At 46.2% G+C, this 7,825-nt stretch overlaps 1 long non-coding RNA gene across 1 annotated transcript; it reads right to left on the bottom strand.

Annotated features, from left to right (window-relative positions):
• Nucleotides 1-115: 115 nt before the first annotated feature.
• Nucleotides 116-2,230, bottom strand: LOC112952337. The gene is made up of 3 exons (XR_003250372.1): nucleotides 2,169-2,230; nucleotides 394-477; nucleotides 116-194 (listed from the first exon to the last, which is right to left on the bottom strand). It is a non-coding gene; the product is annotated as an uncharacterized LOC112952337 (long non-coding RNA).
• Nucleotides 2,231-7,825: the final 5,595 nt, after the last annotated feature.

The raw sequence follows: 7,825 nt of genomic DNA, 5'->3' as shown, positions 1-7,825 counted from the left end.
CAGGGAGGTCGCCCAGCACAAGGGCAGCAAGGCCACCGAGGGCCAGCCGTGCTCATGTGTGACCACAGCCCTGCTGCTAGCAGGGTGGTTCCTTTGCCCAGCGTGCCCTTCTCTTTCCTCCTCTTCTGTCTTCCTCATCCTCTCTTCCTTCTCCTTGACTCGTAGTTCCTCATGACTTCTTTCTGCTGTAGGAGCTGCTTCAAAGCAAACCACACATGGCTAGGATCAAGACACATCACCCCAAAATGTAGTGGCGCGGCCTCTTCAAGCACTGCCCTGGCCGCCCTCTAAAGGAATAAATGTGCAGCTGTTCACCACCTCTCTTGCCTTTTTTCTGGCCTCCCTCCCTTAAACCATTCCCTTTGTAGGCAGAGATCCCCTCTGTTAACTCACCAGCTGCAACTACTGCTCCTTATCTTTCTGCAGGAGAGATGGTGTGCAGGATTTTTTCTTCTTTTTGAAGCTTTGATTGCAGAGCTGTAAAAAAAACAATGAAGAAAATATGCTTCAGCTTTCAAAATATATCCATTCATATGACAATTTTTTATTTTTTTCTGGTTTGGAAATCTGCTCCTTTAACCAATTGCATTTTAGTACCGGGAACTAAAAAGCATCGCCGAACCTGAGGTTGCTTACTTAACCTTTCTCCTACTTTCAGTATCCTGAAACATTATATCAGCCTTCAAGGGATACCAAGTTTCCTTCTCCTCTTCCCAACTACCCCAGCTTTAGCCTTCAGACACCACATAACTTTCGCTTAGACATCTGGGCTGTCTTCCAGAATCCTAACCTCACCTTGACTCTGTCACACCTCTGACATACCTATACACTACCCAGAGCCACCTCAGACTTTTCCTACCGTATCACTGCCTCCTTGGATGGACATTGGCAAGTCCCACCAAAATGGTGCCACCGTCTCCCCCAAAGTACTTCAGATTCAGCAGTGTAAAATGCTTGCTCCAACCCCTCAGTGGCAGCTCAACTTCTCCCTCTACAACACCCTATGTTTTCCCTTTGAGGTACCTCAACTTGTCTCTCAGAAAGACTTTATCTGTCCTTTGACCAGACTACTGCAGTTTTGCCCTGCCAAGGTACTTGCCCCACCTCCTCCAAGACGCCACATGTTTAATCACCAAAATGGCAGCCCTTTTCTATCTGAAGCACTCTGACCTTTCTCTCTGACATGGTCAACTTGTCCCCTAAAAGCTACCCTAGATTTCCAGCCAAAGTAACCACCATATTTTCTTTTAGGTACCTCATCTCTTGCCTCCAAAATGCTTCTCTCCCCTCTTTGACCTATGCCAGTTTTTCCCTGAAAAATCCTTTCCTCTCATCTCTACATTACTTCAGTTTTCCTTCAAAATATTCTCATTGTTTTCCCTCTACCTTATCCCACTATCTCCCCAAGATATACTTGCTAAAGTAAAATGGAAGGAACCTAGCAATTCCTGCATAAGTTCTGCTTCTGTCCCCTCTAAAATCAGAAAGATCTTTGCATCTTGCTGTCCAAAATGGTCCTTCTGTTCCTTCTCTGCCACCTCAACTTTTCCCTCCAAAATGGTTGCTCTGACTCTAAGATACCTCAGCTTTTCTCTCCAAAATGCTCACTGCCCAATCCTAACAACAACTCAACTTTCCTACCAAAAAGCTCAGTGTGCCTTCTACATTATCTCACTTCCTCCCTACGAAATATTTGCTGCGTTCTCTCAGGTTTATCGCAGCTTTTCCCTCAAATATATTGGTTCTGTCCCTTCTCCGTTAGCTCCAAACTGCTCCTCCTGTCCTCTCTCATATGTTTAATCTCTTTCTGCCAAAATCCTCATCCCCTCTCCTTCAAATTTATCTCAGATTTTCCCTAGAAAATGTTCTCCTCCCTATCTCAATTCTTTTTTCTTTTTTTTTTGTCTAAGAAGTTCATTGTGCCCTCTCTACACTATCCCTACAAAATCCTTATCATCTTCCTTCAATACTACCTCAACTTTCCCCTCAGAAATTCAGTCTCTTCCCCTCTTCAGGTACCTCAGCCTTTCCCTCCCGCTCACTCTGCCTATGCCCTTGCTCTACTGTCCGCAATGCCTGCCCTTTCCCCTCTAAACTTTTCCCTGCTTTCACCCCTCTAAGCTGTCCTTAGCATCCCCCATGGAGTTTTCCTCTGCTCCTTTTCTTACCGAAATTGTCCCTGCTTCTCCCCATCTAAGCGGTCTCCGTTTTTCCTCACACAGACTCCACTAAGATGTCGCAGTTTTAGTGGTGTCTGTCCCTAGGAGCTCCTCAACGTCCCGTCGCCCCCGAGCCTCAGGGCTGCCCAGGGTACCGCGCGCTACCGCCCCCACCCCGGCCGCCCCCCGACAGCTACTGCGCCCCCCGCGGCGCCAGCGCGCCTTATATAGGGGCGGCCGGCGCGCGCGCGCCGCCTGCCGCGCCAGAGCGGGGCTGCAGGGCGCGCCACGGCCCGCAGTGGCGGGAAAAAAAGCGCGCGCCCGCGGCGCCTCAGGGAGCTGCCTCGCTACCTGCGTCCCCTCAGGAGGTGCCGTGCGCAAACAGCCTCAGAGGCTGTGGCAAATATATACATATTTCTGTGTATAAATATGAGGTATTATGTACTTATGAAGAGGTAGTATACGTGAATATATGTAGTATTTATAATAGTACTACATATATTATATAGAGAGTGTACTGTTCACACAGAAATGTCTTTGAGCTGCACATGAGGACTTTTTTTACCTCATGTACACTCAGGAGAAAGCGTGTGGAAAACACACGTTGAGTGTTTGGAGTTCCGTAGTCCTCGGTCTGCCCCGAACAAAAGAATCCGTGAAAGACTCCCCAAGTGTTCACTTCAATAAAGGAAAACTTTGCTCATTCCTTCCGCTGTGGTACACGTCCTCAAAATGCATCTTCTTCCCTGCTGTATATTCTCCCCTCTCTTCCTCTACAACGAAAACTCCTTTTCAACTCAGAAACCAACACCTTTTTACAGGAAAAATTGCAAAATATCTAATGGCGGATAGCCCTATCTCAAATACTCTTACAAACTGTAATCTAACCTGCTCTTGAAACCTGTCAGAGCGTAACCAGTCACTACACTTGATTCCCAAAATGTATTCACAACTTTCTGAATGTTTACTGCTAATTGGGCTGTTTGAGCAGATGAATCTGGGTAGAAATGGAAGAGTTCTCTATATCGGTGTAGTTTACACTTGATTAGTAGAAGACAGCGAGTTGGTGCTATAGGCTAACAGACTGCATGCAATGTGAGCTAGGAAAACCGCACAGGCTATAGCCATCTGCTGAGAGCATGCCCGTTCCTAAAGCCCTCGAGGCCTTGATTATGAAAACAGCGGAGGTTATTCCATCCTTAAGACTCTAGCAAGCTAATTACCAACCAATAAATCAGCACAACTGAAGCACACGCAAATGAATTTGCAACATTATCCCCATAATTGCAATTGTATCCCTGTTATTATCTGAGCAGGATAAAGGACATCAGGCCCCAGAGATGATTTTCTGCCGGCCGTGACTTAAATCAGAATTGTTTGGCATTACTTAACCTGCTGGGAGGCTATAAAGTAATGTTTTTAGTTTCTAGAAATGGAATCCAGCTCCTCCACAAGTACCATTTCCACTTGCTCGGCATTGCTTTCTGGCTGATTCGGCCATTTTAAAGGCCTGACCCAAAGCCGGCCGAAGTGAACAGCAGCCATTCCATGGGCATCAGCGAACCAGAGATCAAGTTCTACATCTCCTGCTGGTTAAAATTACCCTCATCAGTGTGGAAAACCCTCACCGACCCCTTTGTGTGCTTTCTCGGAAGGCCTGAAGGCCCCTTTTCCTTGGCTGCTTTCTCTTGGCAGCAGCACCTGGGAGCCAGGCCTGCCTGTTGCTGTCACACAGGTGCCTATGGCACTGCAGCAAAGTGGATACTGCTCTGTTTGAGCCGAACTTACATTCAAACCTCACGACTTACAGGCATGCGGGACAGAGGAGCAGGTCACACGTACACTGAGTTTAGGTGACAGAGGGTGGGACCTGCTATAAATGCATTTATAAAGGAGGAAAATGTCTGGTTGTTTGGGAAATTTGAAGGTATTGAAAGAAATATTTGACATCTATATTAACTCAAAGCCTCAAATGGGCTGGGCTTGTTTATATTGCTTCAGGCTTATTACAGGGTGAATTTTACCAGCTGTCTTGCTGAACAGTCATTTAGCCTTAAACTATAGTTAAAACTGTCATGGTTTTAGGCAAATTATATTGCGTAAAGTAATTATTTCCCTAACTGAAAAGGGAAATCAGGTAGCTTACGAATCTCTTTTTTTAATTTTATTTTACTCCAGAAATAAGAGCTAGCAGAGCACCCTCTGTGTAAGATACAGGAAAGTGCAGAGTTAAGGATTTGAAAATCTTTGTGTTCTTTAAAAAAAAAAAAAAATGAAAAGGAGGAGAGGCACGTAAGCTGATTCATTAATGGTACACATTCAGGGAGCAAGCAGGCAGGAAGGCAATAGATCCCTACAACGGTAATTCATTAATTACACAGATTGACCATTTATCCTGAAACATCACAGCAAAACTCCCCTCCTTTAAAACAAGGTGTTCCTGAACCAATGAAAGTTAATGCCCATGATTTCTACTAACTTTATCCACTTATCCCTCCTGAGGGACCTTGCTGAAGAGCTGCACTAGGCAAGTGAGCTACAGCAGCTAGAGGTCAGCCCAGATAAAGAGGAATATTATTCATGTGTGGTCTGGTAGCACGCTCGGAGCTCTCATAGATCCCCAAGAGACTGGGAAGCTGACGTTCACCTTGGGCAGGGGAAGCTTCAGCCGACCCTGCTGCGGGCTGTGAGAGCGTGGCTACAGCCAGAACCTGTATAGACCTTGCCATCCCGCCGATTAGCAACAGGCTCTGGCAGCAAACGTTATCATGTCAGTGGCCAAGGGGACATTGCCCGATACTTTGCTTTGGGCTCCGGGAAAACAAGTGCTGCCAAGGATCCAGCCGCAAGCAAGTAATGAGCCAGTAGCAGGAGCCTACACAAGGACGACCAGCGACCAGCCCACGAAGGCACTGCGGAAGCACTATCTTTCCTAACTGCAAGTGCATTGCAATTCTCTACATAACCACTGCAGCAGCATAATGCTGCTAGAATAGCCATTTCGAGGGCTATTCGGCAAATCTCTTTTGCCATCAGCCAATACAGGCTGCTTAATGCAAGTACTTCTGTAATCAATGAAGCTCAATGGAGCAAAATTCTCAGTGAGGCTAGACTTGGAAAAAAGAGCAGAAGTCAGCTGGGCATTTGGTCTTTAACTGCAGGATGCAACGGGACGGGCTTTACTTACGCATGAAAATGACCTTGTTCTCTTTCTCTGCCTAGGGAAATAAAACTTGCAACTGAGGTGTTAATTACTACCAGCTAATATTTTCTCAGATAATGCAAATCAGCACTTAGAAGCTTCAAGGAAGGTCAAAGGGAGGAAAATATTTGTTTTATGTGTACATAGTATTTTTGAGGGAAGTGAAAGGGAGCAGGGAAAAGGGAGTGTGAAATCAGTGATTTAAAATTAACAATAATGTAATAACAAAATTCGATGCTTTTTTTTTTTACTTGAATCCTTTTTGACAGAAAAAAAAAGAGAATGATTTTCAGGTGTGGATATGATTGTCCTTCTTGGGGAAAAAATGCATTCTATAATAATAATAATAATAATAATAATAATAATAATAGTAATAAATCTGAAGACCAGATTTTGCAGTTGAGTTTTTCCATATTGCCACAAAAAGGCTGCAAATATTCCTGTAAAGAAATATTCCTGTAAAGAGGCTGAGTTTCCAAACCAGACTTCCTATTTCCAGATATAACATGGTCTCTTATTCAGGTCATGGAAAATGAGCGCTTTCCACTCAGCTCCAGTAATGACATGGGTTTAGATTTGTTTCTACAGAGCTACAGTGGTGTGGCTGTAGGTATTAATATAACATCTAGAAAGCCCAGTCCAGAACAGATACCATCAAGCAGAACTCATGATCTATGCTTGATGGTCAAGAGAACATAATGGCTGTTTTATCTCCATTCCACTGACGTAAATCCTCAAGAGCCCCAAAAACTGCCCCGTGCTCAGAGGCAGCGGCGATACGGGAGCCAGAGGCACCCAGCAGTCATGTCAGTGTGGGAATTGGTGCATCACACAGCAATCACTATTAACTTTAATTACACATCTTCAGCAGCTGCTGAGCTTTGGAGAAATAATGAGGAAGTGAAGGAAAGACAGAAAGACAGAAAAGAGGCTTTTGCACTTCAGGTGAATATTTCCAAGTTGATTGCCAACACTCAAAGTTCCCAGGGGCTGTTGTTAGTAGACGAGAAGCACCAGACAAAGCAATGGAGAGACACAGGAAGACTCTCACTCTTTCTTTTAAGATAACCTCGTTAGCATTCACAATTGGGGATATTTATACACGGGCTCTGCATGCGTCTCCAAGTGAACAAGGGCTATCACAATTTAACGTATCTTATGCGTTGTGTATGGGACGGAGCTCTGACAGCACTTGCCCAAATTCATTTACATTGAAATATTAAGTTACAGCATTTTCTTAAGATTAACTGTAACTTATAAACTGCACTTAGGCAGATTTTCCCAAATTATTACAGTCCTGGCCTTATCTGTCACAGGAAATATTGCATTCAGTGAGACAATATGCAGCACAAAAGGCATCAACTGTTGCAGAATAGTGGCAACACCAAGGAAGCTCCGTCTGTTCTAGCAGAACATTTTTACCCCAAAGGAGGAAATTAATTCCCTTTTTAGTTTCCAACCAAGCCCGATATGAGCTAAGAAATACAAGCACTGCAACTCTGAGCGCCTCAATAGGTATATTTCAAACCTCCCTTTGGTAACAAATCATGGACATTCTGCTTCCAACTGGGAGTTGCTCTCTAGAAACATAAAACAAATGCTTTATAAAACATCTGTAGCAATTTTTATTTGTTTGAATCCACGCTTACATCTTTGCCCCAGCCAGGAACGCCGTAGGAACCAAGCAGGCCGCTTAAGAGAAAAAAAACAACTGGAGGAGGTAATACATGATTGAGAGAGGAACAGCAGAAGCTGCATAGCGCTCTTCTACATTCAGGGAAATTTTAATAAATGAGCAGCTGCTTGTACACGAGTGTCAGATGCCAGTTTATATATAACCCCAAGCCCATGGCAAGTCCAAAAAACTTGCCCTAACTTCGGACAGGGTAAAGATAAGAAACTGCCCGATACTCAACAGCAAGTGAATAGCAGAGGCAGGTCAGAGGCCCCTTTTCCCCAACCCTCTCCCCACCTCCTGCACCGGGACCTCCCTCACTGCCCCGGCCCCGCCCGCCTTTCCAGGGCCGCTCCCCTGTCCAGCCCCCTCTTCTGTCCCTGGACCCCAAGACCCCTCCCCTATCCCCCACCTCGGATCCCACGACCCCTCCCCTGTCCCCGAGCCCTCTCTGTCCCCGCCTTGGACCTCTCCTCTGCCTCCTCCCCTGTCCCCGCCTTGTCCCCGGCTCTCTCCCCTGCCTCACGGCCCCCTCTCCTATCTCTACCCTGGGTCCCTGCCCGCCCCCCATGCTGTCACACGACTCCTCCCAGGCCCCACAACCCCTTCCCTGTTCCCCTCCCTCCCATTCCACGACCACCATCACCATCTTCCGCGTTCCCCCGACCCCATCCCTGACTCCCCACTCAAGATCCCACGACTCCTCCTCTGTCCCAAACCCCTCCCCTGTCCCACGACCCATCCCAGTCCCTCTGACCACCCTACACCCGCCTCAGATCCCCCGACCCC

The sequence above is a fragment of the Nothoprocta perdicaria genome, unplaced genomic scaffold (genome assembly GCF_003342845.1).
Source record: "Nothoprocta perdicaria isolate Ctin4 unplaced genomic scaffold, notPer1 scaffold_1067, whole genome shotgun sequence".
NCBI lineage: Eukaryota > Metazoa > Chordata > Aves > Tinamiformes > Tinamidae > Nothoprocta > Nothoprocta perdicaria.
The sequence above is the reverse complement of the archived record's forward strand: the minus strand, read 5'-3'. Positions and strand labels throughout refer to the sequence as shown.